This window comes from Canis lupus, chromosome 23 (genome assembly GCF_048164855.1).
Source record: "Canis lupus baileyi chromosome 23, mCanLup2.hap1, whole genome shotgun sequence".
In the NCBI taxonomy this organism is placed as follows: Eukaryota; Metazoa; Chordata; class Mammalia; order Carnivora; family Canidae; genus Canis; species Canis lupus.
The window spans coordinates 35,323,707-35,346,153 of NC_132860.1; the positions used below are offsets into that span (position 1 = coordinate 35,323,707).

General features: G+C 38.3%; 1 long non-coding RNA gene across 1 annotated transcript in view; it reads left to right on the plus strand.

Moving 5' to 3' along the window:
- Nucleotides 1-22,447, plus strand: part of LOC140615076 (uncharacterized) — a 37,514-nt gene that overhangs the window by 9,618 nt on the left and 5,449 nt on the right. The window contains exon 3 of the long non-coding RNA XR_012015747.1: nucleotides 1,512-1,650. This is a non-coding gene — a long non-coding RNA (uncharacterized lncRNA). The remainder of the gene's footprint in view (nucleotides 1-1,511; nucleotides 1,651-22,447) is intronic.

Genomic DNA, 22,447 nt, shown 5'->3' on the forward strand with positions numbered 1-22,447 from the left:
CATCTTTCTCACTGATTATCTTCATGCAGTTGTTTGGCTAGAGGGAACAGCATCCATTTAAAAAGAATACATGAATTAGATAATACATACATTACCATAGTATACAATTCCTATTTAACAAAATAAACATTCATTGGGTAACTACTGTTTATCAAGCATCCTTCTAGGTGAAAAGGATGCAAAAGTAGATATATAGGCAAAAAACTACGACAAAATAAAGCAATGAATAAAAGCTAGCAGATAAAGAGGAAATGGGGAATAAGTGGGCTTCAAGTTGCTGAATACAGCTGGTATCTACTGAACATATTTTGGAAGAATAAAATATTTACATTTCTTTTCAATAATTTGTTATATAGTTTTCTTGTCCTGTGAAACCCATATACACACTAAATGTTATCTAGTTTTCTTGTCCTGTGAAATCCATATACACACTAAATGTTTAGACATTTTTAAGGTTCTATTACCCTCACTTACTATGCAGAACTCTAGAAGCCAAGCTTATACTACTACTCTATTAGATGATATGGTGTGCCACCTAGATGCCTCTTCAGTACTGTAATGCTGAAGGTTCTCCAGAGAAATGGAACTGATAGATTAGATAGATAGATATAGATGATAAAGATATAGAAGACAAATAGATACATACACTTATTATAGGAATTAACTCACACTATTATAGCGACCAAGAAGTCCCATAATTATTTGTCATCTGCAATACAGAGAGCAAAGAAAGCTGCTGTTATGATTCAGTCTAAGTCCAAAGTCTTGAGAACCGGGAAAACTGATGGTGTAAATCTCTATCTAAGTCTAAAGACCTGAAAATCAGAAGCACTGATGCCTGAGAGCAGGAGAAAATGGAGGTCCCAGCTCAAGCCAAAAGAACAAATTCTCCCTTCCTCCATCATTTTGTTCTATTTATGCACTCAACAAATTGAATGCCCACCTGCATCTTCTTTATTTAGTCTACAATTCAAATATCAATCTCCCCCAGAAACACTCATACAGACATACCCAGAAATAATGTTTCACCAGCTATCTAGGTGTTCCTTATCCCAGTTACATTGACATGTAAAATTAACCATCTCAAGGACTAAAGTATTCTGCCCCCACCCCCAGATGTCAGAAATTCTGACAGCAGACAACTCTCAGCTGTCAGTCCTATTCAGAAAATGTCTCAGGTGAAGATCCCCAAGGCCATGGCTCCTGTCAGGGGCAACTACTTCCAATGACTGACCAACATAAAGATATAAAGACACAGTAACTGCTCATATCCATGTGCATCTAAAGATAATTTAAAGTTAAAGATAATTTTAGATAAAGTATCTAAAGATAATTTAGAAGGGCTATCCCACATTCAGAACCTCCATAGGGTCAGCTAAGGCCTTCATTGAGAATATATCAGAGCCCAAATTCTCTTTGCCTAATCCTGATTTTCCCTCTTCACTTCTATAAGTGTTGATCCCAAGGGTATTCTCTAATAAACTTCTCACATGCTAATCTCTGCTTCCCAGGGAACCCAAACTACAACATTCTTGACTCAAGGGATGAGGAGATACTTTTATGGGGAATCTGACCAGCTTAAGAAAAAAGGCCCAAATACAGTGATATCAAGGGCTTCCCAGTGAAATTGTTCAGCCAGATCTCTCTAAGGTAAGGCACATAGTTGGCAAGAAAACCCACCCATGGTTTAAAAGAAGCTCATAATTAAGTTTTTTATAGCCCACTTTTAAATATACATGGTCAGCAAGGATCACCAGCTACCTGAGAAAGCATTTTAAAATGAAAGACAAAGACCAAAACAAACAGAAGTTAGCAACTTATTAAGGAAATAGATGATACATGGAGATATAACCCAAAAAAATCAATATTTGATTCTAGAAAGATGGCAGTGGAGTAGGAGGACTCTAGCCTCACCTGATCCCATGAATCCAACAGATAACTATCAAAACATCCTAAATACTCCAGAAATTCACCTGAAAACAGGAGAACAAACTTGACAATTAAAGGCAGAGAAAAGGCCATATCAAAGAAGGCAGGAAGTGTGGAGATGGAATTTAGGAGAAAAACAGATCATGACCACTATGGTGGGGAGGGAGCCATGCGCACAGGAAGGGTGCACACAGTGGGTACATAGGGAAAATGAATCACATCAGCATTTGGCTTGGAAAGTAAGAGGGGCTGAATTTCATGACTTCTGACAACCAGCAGGGCTTAAAGTCTGGAATTTTAAAGGTCAGTGGACTTGGCTGGGATAGAGCCCACAAGGCATTATGCTGCTCTTAGAGAGAAGGCAGTCAAACAAGCCACAGACGCACAGAACAGAAACAATGATTTGAAAAGTGCCTGGGGCATACAGTGGGGAGGTTATTCATTCATCTCAGAGTGCATCCCAAAGTGGTAGCATTCATGAAAAGACCCTACTAGGGACAAAGGAATTGGTTGGCACCACTCCTGCCTCCTACCCCTCAGCATCAACATAGAGCCACCCGTGGGAACCAGCAGACCATCTACACTAGCTACCTACTTTGCTTACACCAAGTTCCACCCTGCTGTCCTCTGGTGGAACTGCCCCTCCCAAGAACATTTGTCTCAGGCCCAGCATGGTGAGCACCCTCCCTTGAAGACCAGGCCAAACCCCTGACAACACCATGTCTCCTGACATGGAAGTTCGCAGAGCTTTTGTTCAGGTAGCAGTGGTAACAGGTCTCATTTTGCAAATAGACCAAAGCACACCTAGTTAAAATGTACCACATTCAGGCCAGGGACAAAACAATATCCACAACAGTCAGAGAGTCTTTATAGATAACAAGCCTAAGGTATAAAGTGGCCAGGACAAAACAGCAGAGAACATGTAGCACACATCACATTGGAGATATTCCTAGAAGGCCCTGGGGAATAGAGAACACCACACAGCAGGGCACTACAGGACATCTTCATAAGGCTATTACCCTCAAGAATAGAAGATATAGCTGACTTTCCCAACACACCGAAACAGACACACAGAGACTTGGACAAAATGAAAAGACAGAGAAATTCATACCAAATGAATGAAAAGGACAAGGCCATGGCCAGAGATCTAAGCAAAACAGAGAATATAAAGTAATGATCATTAGGATACCAACTGGACTTGACAAAAAAGAAGACATGAATGAGACCCTTAACACAGAGAAAAAGGAAAAATAGCAGAGATAAAGGATACAATAAACAAAATGAGAAACATACTTGATGGAATGAAGAGCAGGATGGAAGAAGCAGAAAAATGAATTAGTGACCTAGAAGACAGAGTGATAGAAAGTAATCAAGCTGAACAAAACAGAGAAAAAAGAATTATGCCAAATTATGTGAACAGCCTTAGGGAACTCAATCACTCCATCATAGTAACATTCATATTATAGGAGTCCCAGAAGAAGAAGAGAGAGAAAAGGGGGGGGGGGATTTATTTGAAGAAGTAATAGTTGGAAACTTTCCTAATCTGGGGAAGGAAATAGATATCCAGACCCAGAAGGTACAGAGAACTCCCATCAAAATCAACAAAAGCATATCCACACCAAGACATATTGTTAATTAAATTGGCAAAATATAGTGATAAAGAGAAAATTTTAAAAACATTAAGAAAAGAAGAAGAGGAGGAAGGAGGAGATAGTAAATTACATAGAAAAACCCACCAGGCTATCTGGAGATTTCTCAGCAAAAACTTTCCTAGCCTGCCAGTACTCACACATAATATATTCAAAGTACTGCCTGGGGACAATCTGCAGCTAAAAATATTATATCCAGCAAAGCTATCATTCAGAATAGGAGAGATAAAGAGTTTCCCAGATAAACAAAAACTCAAGGAGCTTGGCAAGAAATATTAAAAGTTACTCTCTGGGTGGGAAAGAAACCAAAAGTGACAGTATGAAAGTAGGAAACACAAAAGGAGTAAAAATGAATATTTCTTTTAAAAAAAATCAGTCAAGGGACTCACAAAATAAAAGGATGCAAAATATAATAATATATACCTAAAACATGAGGAGGAGAGAAGAATGGGTTCAAATTTAACCATCAATTTAATATAGACTTCTATATACAGAACAGATTAGATACAAACCTAATAGTAACCATATGTCAAAACCACTAATAAATATGCAAAGAATAAAAAGGAAGAAATCTAAATATGTTACTAAAGAAAATCAACAAACTATGAAAGAGAGAAACAAACTATGAAAGAGACAAGAAAAATCAGAGAAAATCTTCAGAAACAATAATAAAATAAATAATAAAATGACAATACATACCTATCAATTATTACTTTGAATATAAACAATCCAGACACTCCAAAGACACAGGGTGTCAGAATGGATAAAAAAGAAAGACCCATCTATATGCTGCCTAAAGGAGACTCATTTTAGACCTAAAGACCTACAGATTGAAAGTGAGGAGATGGGGAAATACCTGTCATGCAAATGGAGATTAAAAGAAAGCCAGGGTGCAAATACTTGTATCAGACAAAATAGACTTAACAAAGATTGTGATGAGACAAAGAAGGGCACTATATAATAATAAAGGAGACAACCCAACAAGAAGATATAACGATATATACTTATAAGTATATAAGTATATATACTTATACACCCAACATAGGAGGACATAAACATATAAAACAATTAATAAAAAACATAAAGGAACTAACTGATAATAAAACAATAATAATACAGGATTTTAACACTCCACTTACATCAATTGTCAGACCATCTATGCAGAAAATCTAAAATGATTTTAGAAACAATGGCTTTGAATTACACACTGTACCAGATGGATTTAGCACATATTTTCAGAACGTTCTATCCTAAAATAGCAGAATACACATTCCTTTCAGGTGCACATGGAACATTCTTCAAAATATATCACATATTAGGCCACAAAACAAGCCTCAACAAATTCAAGAAGATCAAAGTCATATAATGCATATTTTCCAACCACAATGTTGTGAAACCAGAAGTCAAACATAAGAAAAAATCTGGAAAGACCACAAATACATGGAGGTTAAACATGCTACTAAACAATAAATTGGTCAATGAGGAAATCAAAGAAGAAACTTTAAAAAGTATATGTAAACAAATGAAAATGAAAAAACAACAGTCCAAAACCTTTAGGATGCAGAAAAAATAAGTTTTAAGAGGGAAGTTTATAGTAATACAGGCCTACCTCAAAAAGAAAGAAAAATCTGAAATAAACATCCAAACCTAACACCTAAAGGAGCTATTTAAAGATGACCAAACAAAACCCAAAACCAGCAGAAGGAAGTAAATAATAAAGAATAAAGAACAAATAATTTAGAAACAAAAAAACAGGGGATCCCTGGGTGGCTCAGCGGTTTGGCGCCTGCCTTTGGCCCAGGGCACTGTCCTGGAGTCCCAGGATCAAGTCCCGCATCAGGCTCCTGGCATGGAGCCTGCCTCTCCCTCCTCCTGTGTCTCTGCCTCTCTCTCTCTATGTCTATCATAAATAAATAATCTTTTAAAATTTAAAAAAAAAAGAAACAAAAAAACAATAGAAGAGATCAATGAAACCAAGAGCTAGTACTTTGAAAAAAATCAACAAAATTATTAAACCTCTAGCCAGCTAATCAAGAAAAAAAGAGAAAGGACTCAAATAAATAAAATGAGAGGGGAGAGATGAGAGGGGAGAAATGACAACACTAAAGAAATACAAACAATTCCAAGAGAATATTATGAAAAACTATATGCCAATAAATTACACAACCTAGAATGCAAACTGGTGCAGCCACTCTGGAAAACAGTATGGAGGTTCCTCAAAAAGTTAAAATTAGAACTATCCTATGATCCAGCAATCACACTACTGGGTATTTACCCAAAGAATACAAAATCACTTATTCAAAGGGTTATATGAACTCCTATGTTTATAGCAGCATTATTTACAATAGCCAAGGTATGGAAGCAGCCCAAGTGTCCATCAAATGATAAATGAATAAAGAAGAAGTGATATAGATAGATAGAAAGATAGATATAGATACAGATCATATAGATATATATAATGGAATATTATTCAGCCATAAAAATGAATGAAATCTTGCCATTTGCAATGACATGGATGGAACTAGAGACTGTACTGCTAAGCAAAATAAGTCAGTCAGAGAAAGACATACCATATGATTTTACTTATGTGTGGAATTTAAGAAACAAAATAAACAAGCAAAAGATCAGGGGAAAGAGACAGTGATAGGAAGACAAATCAAGAACCAGACTCAATTATGGAGAACTGATGGTTTACCAGAGGGGAGATTGCAGGGAGGGGATAGGTGATATATTTGATGGGGATTAATGGTTGCACTTTTCGTGATGAGCACCTGGTGTCATATGGAAGTACTGAATCACTATATTGTATAGCTGAAACTAACATAACACTGTATTTAACTGGAATTTTAAAAAGGAAAAAATTGAAATCCCTCCAATCAATTGCAAAAATAAAAATTAAATATTCCTGTACTATAATACTAGAAATAAAATCAGTGACAAGCTGGGGGGAAAAAATCTTTCAAGAAATATGAGAAGGCATTGCAATTCTTAAAACAAAAATAAAAGCTTACTAAAATAAAAAGAAATGTTCAGAGGACATAACAGAAATTTCAAAATAGGATAATCAAAATGAAAAATTCAATAGAGGTTTGAACACAGAGTTGAGAAATTATCCCAGAAAGCATAATAAAAAGAATAAGAATGGAGAAGAAAAAAGATATGAAATTAAAACACAAGTTCTATTTATTTTGACACCCAAATATTAGGAGTTTCAGAAGGAGTGAACAAAGGAAATTTTTAAAAATCATCTTAAAAATAAATTGGCAATTTTTCCAGGAAAATAAGAGTTTTCATATTTCTAAGGGTTTATTGAGTGCCCAGAATGATGGATAAAATAGATCTATACCAAAGAATAACAAGAAGAAATGTCAGAGCTACAGGAATAAAGATCCTAAAAGATCTATACAAGTTCCATACAAGAAGATCTTAAGGGTCTATACAGTTTTCATACAAAGAAAGAATCAGAATGACATTGAACCTCTCAACTAAAACTTGAACCTCTCGACTAAAACTTGAACAGAGCAATGCCTTAAAAAGTTAAAGGGAAATTTATTTCAAACTGAGAATTCTATACCCAACCAAGCTATCAATTAAGTGTAAGACTAGAGTAAAAATATTATTTGATATGCAGTATTTCAAAGTATTTACTGCCAATTCATCTTCCTTATGTTGTTTTTGGAGGACATGTAAGGTTTTTTTAAGATTTTTTATTTAGTTAGTTGAGAGGAGAGAGACAGAGAGTGAATGATGTAGGGAAGAGCAGAGGGAGAAGCAGACTTCTCATTGAGCAGGGAGCCTGATGTAGGGCTTGATCCCAGGATTCCAAGATCATGATCTGAGCCAAAGGCAGATGCTTAACTAACTGAGTCACCCAGACACCCCTGTAAGTTTTAAATAACAAAATAACAAGAAATAGAATCACAGAAATAGGGCAACCCAGGTGGCACACCGGTTTGGTGCCGCCTGCAGCCTGGGGTGGATCCTGGAGACCACGGATCGAGTCACACATCGGGCTCCCTGCATGGAGCCTGCTTCTCCCTTTGCCTGTGTCTCTGCCTCTCTGTGTGTCTATGAATAAATTTTAAAAAATCTTTTAAAAAAAGTATCACAGAAATAAGGAATTCCTCATTGGGGAGAGGCAAAAGAATACCAAGATGACAACTCACAACAAGCACAGACTTCAAAACAGAAAATGCTGAGCTACACTTTTTCCAGAGAATAAAATTAATAAAATACCTGATGTTTTTTAATGTGTTGAGAGGATATTTGCTCAACTTGGGGTGAGTTGAGAGATAAATTAGTTGTAAGTACCTAGTAAACTAAGCAAATAAAAATCAAGAACTTTATTAACTACACAGAAAACAATAATAAACTGAGCAAGAAAATTGTTTCTGAACTCTGAATAGAATTGGCATAGTCATAATAATATAAACTCTATTTATGTAGCTGAGACTATGATATACTTTGAGAAATTGGGGGATGTTAAGTGTGTGTATGATGGGGCAGGTGGGGGATGAGAGGTGAAAATAGTTGAATTCTCATTTTCCATAGTGGGAAATCAATAAATGCCTAAAACTAAAATATCAAAGAGTAGCAGTATAGACATATGATTTAGAAAACTGGAGGTAAATATCTAAAATCAACCAAAAGGAGGAGGAGGGGCAAGATGGCGGAAGAGTAGGGTCCCCAAATCACCTGTCCCAACCAAACTACCTAGAAAACCTTCAAATTACCCTGAAAATCTATGAATTCGGCCAGAGATTTAAAGAGAGACCAGCTGGAATGCTACAGTGAGAAGAGTTCGCGCTTCTATCAAGGTAGGAAGACGGGAAAAAAGAAATAAAGAAACAAAAGGCCTCCAAGGGGGAGGGGCCCTGCGAGGAGCCGGGCTGAGGCCGGGGCGAGTGTCCCCAGGACAGGAGAGCCCCGTCCCGGAGGAGCAGGAGCTGCACCGACCTTCCCGGGCGGAAAGGGGCTCGCGGGGAGGTGGAGCAGGACCCAGGAGGGCGGGGATGCCCTCGGGCTCCCGGGGACACTAACAGACACCTGCGCCCCGGGAGAGCGCCCTGAGCTCCATAAGGGCTGCAGCGCGCACGGCGGGACCCGGAGCAGCTCGGGGGGCTCGGGGGCGGCTGCACGGAGGGGGCTGCGGGGCGGGAGCGCGAATCCAACAGCGCAGGCCCCGGAGCACAGGGCGCGGGGACATAGCCCGGATCCGGCCTCCCCCCGGGACAGGCAGAGGCCGGGAGGGCCCAGGACAGCGAGGACGCTCCTGCCCCAGCTGAGCAGATCAGCGGCCCCGCCCGGAGCCTCCAGGCCCTGCAGACGGAGAGACCCGGAGCTACTGCGGGGGCTGACTCCAGGCTCCAGAGCTGGCCCCGCCACTGCGGTTGTTACTCCTGGGGCCTCACGAGGTAAAAAACCCCCACTGAGCCCTGTACCAGGCAGGGGCAGAGCAGCTCCCCCAAGTGCTAACACCTGAAAATCAGCACAACAGGCCCCTCCCCCAGAAGACCAGCTGGACAGACAAGTTCCAGGGGAAGCCAAGGGACTTAAAGTACACAGAATCAGAAGATACTCCCCCGTGGGTTTTTTGTATTTCTTTTTTTTTTGTTTTGTTTTGTTTTGTTTTGATTTGCTTTTTGATTTGTTTGCTTCCCCCACCCTTTCTTTCCCTTTCTTTCTTTTTCTTTCTCTTTTTCTTCTCTTTTTTTCTTTTTTCTTCCTTTTTTTTTCTCTTTCTCTTTTCTTTCCTTCTTTCTCTCCTCTCTTTTTCTCCTTTGCCCAATACAACTTGCTTTTTGGCCACTCTGCACTGAGCAAAATGACTAGAAGGGAAACCTCACCTCAAAAGAAAGAATCAGAAACAGTCCTCTCTCCCACAGAGTTACAAAATCTGGATTACAATTCGATGTCAGAAAGCCAGTTCAGAAGCACTATTATACAGCTACTGGTGGCTCTAGAAAAAAGCATAAAGGACTCAAGAGACTTCATGACTGCAGAATTTAGAGCTAATCAGGCAGAAATTAAAAATCAATTGAATGAGATGCAATCCAAACTAGAAGTCCTAACAACGAGGGTTAACGAGGTGGAAGAACAAGTGAGTGACATAGAAGACAAGTTGATGGCAAAGAGGGAAACTGAGGAAAAAAGAGACAAACAATTAAAAGACCATGAAGATAGATTAAGGGAAATAGACGACAGCCTGAGGAAGAAAAACCTACGTTTAATTGGGGTTCCCGAGGGTGCCAAAAGGGCCTGAGGGCCAGAATATGTATTTGAACAAATTCTAGCTGAAAACTTTCCTAATCTGGGAAGGGAAACAGGCATTCAGATCCAGGAAATAGAGAGATCCCCCCCTAAAATCAATAAAAACCGTTCAACACCTCGACATTTAATAGTGAAGCTTGCAAATTCCAAAGATAAAGAGAAGATCCTTAAAACAGCAAGAGACAAGAAATCCCTGACTTTTATGGGGAGGAGTATTAGGGGAACAGCAGACCTCTCCACAGAGACCTGGCAGGCCAGAAAGGGCTGGCAGGATATATTCAGGGCCCTAAATGAGAAAAACATGCAACCAAGAATACTTTACCCAGCAAGGCTCTCATTCAGAATGGAAGGAGAGATAAAGAGCTTCCAAGACAGGCAGGAACTGAAAGAATATGTGACCTCCAAACCAGCTCTGCAAGAAATTTTAAGGGGAACTCTCAAAATTCCCATTTAAGAAGAAGTTCAGTGGAACAATCCACAAAAACAAGGACTGAATTGATATCATGATGACACTAAAATCATATCTCTCAATAGTAACTCTGAACGTGAACGGGCTTAATGACCCCATCAAAAGGCGCAGGGTTTCAGACTGGATAAAAAGCAGGACCCATCTATTTGCTGTCTACAAGAGACTCATTTTAGACAGAAGGACACCTACAGCCTGAAAATAAAAGGTTGGAGAACCATTTACCATTCGAATGGTCCTCAAAAAAAGCAGGGGTAGCCATCCTTATATCAGATAAACTAAAATTTACCCCGAAGACTGTAGTGAGAGATGAAGAGGGACACTATATCATACTTAAAGGATCTATCCAACAAGAGGACTTAACAATCCTCAATATATATGCCCCGAATGTGGGAGCTGTCAAATATATAAATCAATTATTAACCAAAGTGAAGAAATACTTAGATAATAATACACTTATACTTGGTGACTTCAATCTAGCTCTTTCTATACTCGATAGGTCTTCTAAGCACAACATCTCCAAAGAAACGAGAGCTTTAAATGATACACTGGCACAGATGGATTTCACAGATATCTACAGAACTTTACATCCAAACTCAACTGAATACACATTCTTCTCAAGTGCACATGGAACTTTCTCCAGAATAGACCACATACTGGGTCACAAATCGGGTCTGAACCGATACCAAAAGATTGGGATCATCCCCTGCATATTCTCAGACCATAGTGCCTTGAAATTAGAACTAAATCACAACAAGAAGTTTGGAAGGACCTCAAACACGTGGAGGTTAAGGACCATCCTGCTAAAAGATGAAAGGGTCAACCAGGAAATTAAGAAAGAATTAAAAAGATTCATGGAAACTAATGAGAATGAAGATACAACCGTTCAAAATCTTTGGGATGCAGCAAAAGCAGTCCTAAGGGGGAAATACATCGCAATACAAGCATCCATTCAAAAACTGGAAAGAACTCAAATACAAAAGCTAACCTTACACATAAAGGAGCTAGAGAAAAAACAGCAGATAGATCCCACACCCAGGAGAAGATGAGAGTTAATAAAGATTCAAGCAGAACTCAACGAAATCGAGACCAGAAAAACTGTGGAACAGATCAACAGAACCAGGAGTTGGTTCTTTGAAAGAATTAATAAGATAGAGAAACCATTAGCCAGCCTTATTAAAAAGAAGAGAGAGAAGACTCAAATTAATAAAATCATGAATGAGAAAGGAGAGATCACTACCAACACCAAGGAAATACAAACAATTTTAAAAACATATTATGAACAGCTATACGCCAATAAATGAGGCAATCTAGAAGAAATGGACGCATTCCTGGAAAGCCACAAACTACCAAAACTGGAACAGGAAGAAATAAAAAACCTGAACAGGCCAATAACCAGGGAGGAAATTGAAGCAGTCATCAAAAACCTCCCAAGACACAAGAGTCCAGGGCCAGATGGCTTCCCAGGGGAATTCTATCAAACGTTTAAAGAAGAAACCATACCTATTCTCCTAAAGCTGTTTGGAAAGATAGAAAGAGATGGAGTACTTCCAAATTCGTTCTATGAGGCCAGCATCACCTTAATTCCAAAACCAGACAAAGACCCCACCAAAAAGGAGAATTACAGACCAATATCCCTGATGAACATGGATGCAAAAATTCTCAACAAGATACTGGCCAATAGGATCCAACAGTACATTAAGAAAATTATTCACCATGACCAAGTAGGATTTATCCCTGGGACACAAGGCTGGTTCAACACCCGTAAAACAATCAATGTGGTTCATCATATCATCAAGAGAAAAACCAAGAACCATATGATCCTCTCTTTAGATGCAGAGAAAGCATTTGACAAAATACAGCATCCATTCCTGATCAAAACTTTTCAGAGTGTAGGGATAGAGGGAACATTCCTCAACATCTTAAAAGCCATTTACGAAAAGCCCACAGCAAATATCATTCTCAATGGGGAAACACTGGGAGCCTTTCCCCTAAGATCAGGAACAAGACAGGGATGTCCACTCTCACCACTGCTGCTCAACATAGTACTGGAAGTCCTAGCCTCAGCAATCAGACAACAAAAAGACATTAAAGGCATTCAAATTGGCAAAGAAGAAGTCAAACTCTCCCTCTTCGCCGATGACATGATACTCTACATAGAAAACCCAAAAGTCTCCACCCCAAGATTGCTAGAACTCATACAGCTATTGGTAGCGTGGCAGGATACAAAATCAATGCCCAGAAATCAGTGGCATTTCTATACACTAACAATGAGACTGAAGAAAGAGAAATTAAGGAGTCAATCCCATTTACAATTGCACCCAAAAGCATAAGATACCTAGGAATAAACCTAACCAAAAATGTAAAGGATCTATACCCTAAAAACTATAGAACACTTCTGAAAGAAATTGAGGAAGACACAAAGAGATGGAAAAGTATTCCATGCTCATGGATTGGCAGAATTAATATTGTGAAAATGTCAATGTTACCCAGGGCAATTTACACGTTTAATGCAATCCCTATCAAAATACCATGGACTTTCTTCAGAGAGTTAGAACAAATTATTTTAAGATTTGTGTGGAATCAGAAAAGACCCCGAATAGCCAGGGGAATTTTAAAAAAGAAAACCATAGCTGGGGGCATCACAATGCCAGATTTCAGGTTGTACTACAAAGCTGTGGTCATCAAGACAGTGTGGTACTGGCACAAAAACAGACACATAGATCAGTGGAACAGAACAGAGAACCCAGAAGTGGACCCTGAACTTTATGGTCAACTAATATTCGATAAAGGAGGAAAGACTATCCATTGGAAGAAAGACAGTCTCTTCAATAGATGGTGCTGGGAAAATTGGACATCCACATGCAGAAGAATGAAACTAGACCACTCTCTTTCACCATACACAAAGATAAACTCAAAATGGATGAAAGATCTAAATGTGAGACAAGATTCCATCAAAATCCTAGAGGAGAACACAGGCAACACCCATTTTGAACTCGGCCACAGTAACTTCTTGCAAGATACATCCACGAAGGCAAAAGAAACAAAAGCAAAAATGAACTATTGGGACTTCATCAAGATAAGAAGCTTTTGCACAGCAAAGGATACAGTCAACTAAACTAAAAGACAACCTACAGAATAGGAGAAGATATTTGCAAATGACATATCAGATAAAGGGCTAGTTTCCAAGATCTATAAAGAACTTATTAAACTCAACACCAAAGAAACAAACAATCCAATCATGAAATGAGCAAAAGACATGAAGAGAAATCTCACAGAGGAAGACATAGACATGGCCAACATGCACATGAGAAAATGCTCTGCATCACTTGCCATCAGGGAAATACAAATCAAAACCACAATGAGATACCACCTCACACCAGTGAGAATGGGGCAAATTAACAAGGCAGGAAACCACAAATGTTGGAGAGGATGCGGAGAAAAGGGAACCCTCTTACACTGTTGGTGGGAATGTGAACTGGTGCAGCCACTCTGGAAAACTGTGTGGAGGTTCCTCAAAGAGTTAAAAATAGACCTGCCCTATGACCCAGCAATTGCACTGTTGGGGATTTACCCCAAAGATACAGATGCAATGAAACGCAGGGACACCTGCACCCCGATGTTTATAGCAGCAATGGCCACAATAGCCAAGCTGTGGAAGGAGCCTCGGTGTCCAACGAAAGATGAGTGGATAAAGAAGATGTGGTTTATGTATACAACGGAATATTACTCAGCTATTAGAAATGACAAATACCCACCATTTGCTTCAACGTGGATGGAACTGGAGGGTATTATGCTGCGTAAGTAAGTCAATCAGAGAAGGACAAACATTATATGGTCTCATTCATTTGGGGATTATAAATAATAGTGAAATGGAATATAAGAGAAGGGAGAAGAAATGTGTGGGAAATATCAGAAAGGGAGACAGAACGTAAAGACTGCTAACTCTGGGAAACGAACTAGGGGTGGTAGAAGGGGAGGAGGGCGGGGGGGTGGGAGTGAATGGGTGACGGGCACTGGGGGTTATTCTGTATGTTGGTAAATTGAACACCAATAAAAAAAATTAAAAAAATAAAAAATAAAAAAATAAAATAAACCAAAAAGGTTAAAAGTGATTACTTCTCTAATATGGAAAAATGGGGGTAGATTATAGATCTGAGGACTGCTCTTTTTTTTACAAAGCATTGTAAAATGAATTGACCCTTTATACCATGAGCATATATAATTGATAAAAATAAAAGCTATTTGAAAATCTTTAATGATTCTCCATTTCTCTTAAATTGCAGTCTAAATATACAAAAATTACTTTCAAAATTCTTTCTAATCTGGATCCTAATAGGCTCCTTAGTTTTTTTCTTATCTCTCTCCACCCTCACATTCTATGTTCCAACTAAACTAAGTAACTTGCAACTCTTTTCAGATGAAGAAATGGTTTGTAGGCCTTGAAAGGACCTTTGCCTTTATTCTTTAGTCAAAGACCGGGAGTTTCTGAAGAGTTTTAGAAAGAGTGGTGTATCAGTGTGGAGAATAGATCAAAAGGAGACCTGTCTATAAACCCAGAAATCACTTAGAAGGCAGTTGCCATAGCAGTGAATGGAAGGAACAGAAACTGAACAATGAGGGGTCCAGAGATCTAAATTTTGATCACTATTGATTTGCTGCACAATCTGAAGCAATTCACTTAACCCCTCTAATTCCTAGATCTTGGCAATGCATTATACAAATATAAGATGATTTTTCACCCAAACCTGGCCCATTTTTAGAGTCACCATCTCAGGGGATGTCACCATAAAACATCCAACAGTAAGAAATCTCTGACCCATTTTTTACATCGCCCCCCCACTCACATCCTGTCAATCACCAAGTCCTTTTGCTTTAACCACTAACATTTCTTGAGTCTATTTATCTCCATCCCCATTAGTACAACCCTAATTCATTCCACTGTAATCTCACAGTTGAACTATAACAACTAGTTTCTTATATCCACCTCTGCTCTCCTCCAATCTATTGTCCACAGTGTGTCTGGAGTGATTTTCGAAAACCAAACCTGATCACATTACCATCCCCTAACACCTAGCTTCCTTTTGATCTTAAGATAAAGATAAAAATCTCAAACATGGACTCCCATGTTTCACAGACTTTTAACTTTTTTATTCTGACTCCTGGAAAGCTCTCTGGCTACATCATGTGCCGTTCTCCTCTATTCTTCAACTACAGTAGTCTTGAAAAGTGATATACTTCTTCCCATGCCACCTTTGCATATGCTGTTCCCTCTGCTTAGAATGCTCTTCTCCTCCCTCTTCCCCACCTCCCTTGCTAATTCTTAATCATCCTTTAAATCTCAACCCATTCATCTTTTCTATTAGAAAGGATTCTTTGATCTATTCCAAGTTGGGTTAACTCTTTACCATTCACTTTTAGAATACCTTAGAATTTTTGTTATGGCATTTGCCACCACCGTGAATAAATCATTTTTTTCTTGTGTAATTAGCCACTTAATAACTAGCCCCTGAATGAAACCATAAGAGGTCTGAAAATGATCCAAAAAAGGAACAATAAGAGAATATTTAGTGCCATGCTCTGGACTGAGAATAGATGTATGAAAGAGCTACAAATAAGATAGGATTATTTAAGGTAATGGACTATGCCTAAGCCTTTCCAAACTTTGTGGGCATGATGACAGAATAACAAATTTTAAAATGTTTTTTAAAAGTCTTCTCACCCTGAACTTGAGAATTTTGTAGTTTGCGTCCAATTTCTAGCCTCCCCATCACATAATTCCAGAAACCCTAAACAGCTCATTGTTTTCCCATATGCACCACATAAACTCTGCTGTACCACATTAGCCCAATTCTACTTCCCTTTGGCCTATATCCCTACCCTCAAAACATTCCTCAAAACCCACATCAAAATTTGAGCTCTCATATGAAACTTCCTTGAGTTCTCCAGTCAGAAACCATCTCCCTTATTTTTGCTGAACCCTCATAGTCTGTAATTTGTGGCCATTATAATTATTTATAGCATATTGATTTGGTTCTTATAAGCCATTGTAAATAATTCTATAAGCTGCTTTGTTATCTACAAAGCCCTTTTACACCCAATATTCTTCATGCTCCCACTCAGCAACAATGCTGTAAAGCAATGTGCTTAACTCCACGTTATCGGAGAAAGGTAACTCAGTTTATAGGAGAAGATGAACAGGTAATTGTCCAAAGTCACATAGCTAATAGATGATAGACCTGGGATTTACGTCCAGATGCTTTTACTCCAAATAATTTTCTCCTTCCATTATTTCAAGTTTACTGTCTTCATTTCCTGTCTTGCCTAGCATCTAGGTGTGAATATGTCTTAACTTCCCTTGTAAACTATGAAGCATTTGATAAAGACATAAATCTGTAGGCACTTTTAATGAATTTCATAAATTGGCTGATGACACAGAAGGTTCAGAGAAACTTGAGAGTCAAGTAAGAATTGACTCAAAAAGGCATTTTCTTGATATATTGATTTCATTATCATATGAAATTATAATAACTGTCTCCAAACCCAATGTGAACATCTAGGAAATGGGTGAAATTGTACAGCTTGAAGTACGTTAGGCTCCAGACATATTTTTAGTGCTGTTCATCAAAAGCAATGAAGAAGCTAAGCTGCTACTGAAGGGAAAAACAGAAGAAAAGCTTTTGATATGAAAGGTTCTCATTAATAAAGAATAATGTGGGTATTTCCATTAAAAAAGAAATGATTTAGCAACAAATATACATCAGGCCCTATTTCTGTGTAGTAAATTACCCTAAAAGTTAGTGACTTAAAAGTGTTTCACAGAGACACTGGGGTGGCTCAGTTCATGTCCTACTCTTGATTTCAGCTCAGGTCATGATCTCAGGTTCCTGCAATTGAGCTCCACATCAGGCTCCCCAGTCAGCATGGAGTCTGCTTGTCCCTCTCCCTCTGCTTATCACCCCACTAATGCTCTCTGTCTCTGTCTCTCTCTCACATACACATGCATGCATACACATGCTCTCAAATAAATAATAAAATATTTGTTAAAAGTGTTTCACAGACTTTTAACTATAAAGAACAAACTGACAGTAATCAGAGGGAGATGGCAGGGGGATGGGTGAAATAGGTGACAGGGATTAAGAAGTGCACTTGTGATGATCACCTGGTGATGTTTGGAAATGCTGAATCACTGTATAATATACTGGAATATATGTTAACTACACTGGAATTAAAATAAATACTTAATTTTTAAAAAACTGTTTCAATGGGTCATGAATCTGGGCATGGCTTAGTTGGGTGCCTCTGATTTAGTATCCCTGATAAGGCCGCAATCAAGTTCTTGCCCAAGGCTGCAATCTCACATTAAAACTCAAATAAGGGAAGATATGCTACCAAGCTCACTCACATGGTTATCAGCAGGCCTTGAGTCCTCACTGCCTGTTGGCCAACGATATCAATTCTTTGCTCTATGAACCACTCCACAGAGTTACACATAACATAACTTGCTTGCTTCTCCCAGAATGAGAACTGAGAGAGCAAAATGGAAATCAGTCTTTTTATAAGCTAATCTCAAAAGTGACAACCCATCACTTTTACAGCATTCTATTTATTAGAATCAAATCACTAGGTCATCTTTGCTCAGAGGAGGGAATTATATCAAGGACTACAAACAAGGATCATTGGGGACCACTTCAGAAGCTACCCATCACAAACTCTGAATGTGTATGTATATATATATATACATTATTTGTATATATAATAATATATATGTATTATTATATATATGTGTATATGTATATATACACATTATTTCATTTGGTCTTCACAACTGTTCTATACTATTATAGTATAATAATTTCAGCTTTACAGTTGAGAAAATTAGGATTTAGAGGACATTAAGGAACATATACAAAGCCATATAGTTAATAAAAAAAGAATTAGAAGAAATTTAAATCCAAGACTGCTTCCAAAAGCCCATTAGTTATAAGCAGAGTGACCCATGTACCCCTGATCACCTGGGACAGTTTCAGCTCATACCTGTTATCCCAGTGTAATTATTAATAGCACACAGTTTTACCTCCAAAAAGGTTCAGATTTGGATATAAAATTATAGAGCCATCCCATTGTATATATTCAAAGGAAGCTCATTTCAAAAGTCAATTCCTCCTGGACCATTTTCTGATCCTCCAAGGTTGGAGGATCCTTATGAGGAATGTGCACTCAATCCTGATTAACTGAACAGAATCAAATTGATTTCTCAATGCAACTGAACTTAAAACACTTAGAAAACATCAGTAGACATAGGAATTAATAAAATAGCTAAAATCATCAGAGGGACAAAGGAAAGACTAGATACCTTTCATTCTTTCCATATTTACTGAACACTTACATGAGCTAGGTACTATGCAGATGTTAATATGTGTTTCTTCTCTCAAGGACAAGATACCTAGGAGAAGCCTGGGATTCTATAGTACAGGTGGATCCATGCAATGACAATATAAATGTTTTTATACTTCCATGCCTTTACCTCTGTCTAGAATTCTCTCACTCTAACTGCCCACATGTCTGATGGATTCCTAATTGTCTTTTAACAAACACATAGATGAAGTATCATCTTATCTGAGTCTTCCATGATCCTTTCTCCACCCCTCCATTAGAGTGGTTCGTTCTTGCCTTTGTTTCCTTGTATGTTTTATCCTAATCTCTATAATGCTTATTAACCCTCCACTGTAAGAATTGGTTAACAGAACCATATCCCCTACTCACTGGACTTTAAGCTCTTGACAACAGGAACCAAAACTTATGCCAAAACATAGTATGTGCCCAAGAAATTTCTGTGTTGAATTGAACTAAGCAAAAGGCTAAACATTCATCACTATCATCATCTGCTGATACAGACTAACTGCCACATCCAAGACAGAGCCTGTTGAAGTGCCCTTATTCCCCCAAAATTTAAGACTACAGAGAGTGACTGATCTGGAGCTTTCATTTTACAAGTCAGTTCTGATTAGCTGGAAATGGCTACATGAGAAGGATTCTGAGGCTGGATCCAGATTCAACACAAAACAAAGTCATAGCTATCTGAGAAAGGATAAAAAGCAGGGAGAAAGACCCCATGTGCCTGTATTTACCATCCCTCACATATATTCACTTCTGTAACAACAGCGTAGAAGTATCTGTATATTCTCACTAAAATACACACAGAAAGAGAGAGAAGGTAACTGCTTTTCCAGCATCCTCAAATCAAAACTCTCAAAAATGTTATAAAGCATTGAGAAGCCCTAATCATAATCACAAGGGATTTTTATCAGTTTTATTTATTGCTATATCACTTAGCTATTGCCCAGTTAGAACAGTGCCAGGTACTCAATAAACACTAGTACTGTTACAAATTGTAACAGAAAGTGTACTGTTAATTCAATATTTTAAGTACATTATTACCAATGAGGAATTTTCGTCTACTCTGGAAACCTTAGCAGCATTTCTTACACTGAATCCAGGAAAAAAATCAGTCTGAGTGCTTATTAAAAACATATGTCAAGATTTTGGGAATGCTTTTGTGCCTTTGCACATACTTTTCCCCTTGTTCGGAATGTCCATTCTTCTTTTTTACCTAGAAAACTCCTTTAAACCCTTTAAGGTCCAGTTCAAAGGTCATCCCTGTGTGAATTCATGCTAACTCTCCTATGTTACTATACTATGGTGTTGACTTGTATACTTCATAAGGAACCCATGTCTCCAACTCCAGTCAGATAAAATCTTTTTAAATGAAGGCAATTCTTCCTTAAAATGGTTCTCCTTTTTCCTTTCAAAACCACAAAATGCATTAGATGCATTCCTGAACATGATTAGGAGAAAAGAAAACCAACTAAAAGCTTTTACAAGATGCCTTTTCATCACTGCATGGCAGAGAATAAAATCAGTTCTTGTTATTCCTTAGACAGACAGTCTTTCTTTGCCTCCTGGGTTCTACAGCTTTTAGTTCTTCCCATTGTTATAAACCATGACACAGCATGTTACTCACAAAAGAAAATTACTTTTTCAAAGAAGGCACTGAAGCTGCCCCTGTGAAGGTAATGCCTCCAGTTTGTGAAGGTCAGTTGCTGAGGCCAAAGTCATAAGACAATCTTCTCAAACATCTTGGGGACCATCTATAACCTATGTGTTCAGACCAGGCATAAAAACCCGTGTTACAACTCATGAGCTGGAGAGATGGCATCTGACCAAATACCCCTCAATGACAAGGAAACAGAAAAGGAAATGGCTGGAGTCTGATTAAAGCCAGCCCACTGAGTGAGTTCTCAGAGTTCTAAAATTCCCCTAAGAAGGTATGACCTTGTAGCTGTCCAAAAGAAGAATGAGAATGACTGACTTACTCAAAAATACCGTGTATCACAATTTCTCAAATGGTTCAATTTCTTCTTCACTATTGTGTTGACATATCTATCTCCCTAAAGTGCATAAGGCATTACACTTATGACCAGAATTTTTCTTTGTTTTGGTTTCATCCCAATGGAGCTACTCAAACCTTGAGAACTTACAGAAGGCCTCTCCCACCATCCTCCTGTTTCTTTGTCATATCCCAAAAACCTGGGTTACAAGACGTACCAGACCTTAATATGCTCCAAAAAAATAATAAAGTAAGCCTTAAATAAAACCCAAAGAACTCTGTTCAAAGGGACTTGGAAAATTCAGGTCTGACCCAGGCTGGCATCAATAGACGAAGAGTCTGATTTTATAGGATGGCATATAGCAGCAGGAAAGTATGGTCATTTATGGTATTCACTCTCTCTATTTATCTGGTTATATCAGGATTGTAGCTGGCAGCAGATTTATACGTGGAGAATTTGAATCCAAGCCTCAGGCCATAGGAGTTGTCCAGGGTCAGAGATCCAGGGATTTACTTTCTTGAGGGTTCAAGAAACTTCATGGGAAATAACTATCCCTAAGGAGAGAAAGATTAATATAATATGGTCAGTCATAAAGCCTGAATGTACCTACAGGGTATTAAAGAAAAGATAAATGCCCAAAAGACATGTCCATTACCAAGTCTTATTCCAAGGACAATAAGACTAAGTCCAAATTCTACCTGTGTTTAATAAAGAAAATTCCAGCACAGCACCAAACTTGGCACTCATCACCTCACCCCCAAGAGATACTGAACCTAGAGGCTGAATATCTTCAGTACCTATATCCTACCTGTGCTAGAGCAGTAAGAGCCTAGCCTACTGAGCTCTATTGCCACCTGAGTCTCCTCTGGTGAATAAACCAATTCAACCAACAGAGTCTGCCAAAATGGTATTATAAATTACTGTAAGTGGGTGTCTCAGTATCTTCTGCAATAGTTAATTGTATATATCAACCTGAATAGGCTAACAAATGCCCAAATGATAAAACATTATTTATGGATATGTCTCCAAGGGTGTTTCTGAAAGAGATTAACATTTGAATCAGTAGACTGAATGAAGAGACCTATCCTTGCCAAGATGAGTAGGTATCATCTAATCCTTTGAGGGCTCAAATGGAATGAAAAAGTCAAGGTAAAGTGAATTCTCTCTTTCTTCTTTAGCTGGCATATCAATCTTTCCCTGCCCTACTTTGGAGCTCCTGGTTCTCAGGCCTTCAAACTTAAACTGAATTAATTATACCACAGGTTTTCCTGGTTCTCCAGATTGCAGATGAAAGATCATGCAACTTCCTGGACTTCATAGTCGTGTGAACCAATTCCTATAATCTCATCTTATATATATCTATATATATCCTATTAGCTCTTTCTTTAGGAAACCCTGACAATACACTTTCATTCAGCAAATATGTACTAAGTACCTAAAATGTGGCAGACATTTTGCTAAGCTCTCAAATTACAAAGACATGATCCCCTCTTCAAAAAGTTCACAGATGAGTTGGAAACACAGAGAGCAAAGAAATAATTATAATACAATGTGATGAATGCAATATTAGGATATGCAGAATATCATCGTTGTATATCAAAGAAGTCCCTAACCCAACTCAGAAAGTTCAAAGAAGTTTACATGAATGAAATATTCAAGAATACCCTTTTTATTTTTTATCTGAGTACATTGGCTGAGTACTAAACAGCATAGTAGGAGTTAGTGAGGAATAGTGTGAAGAA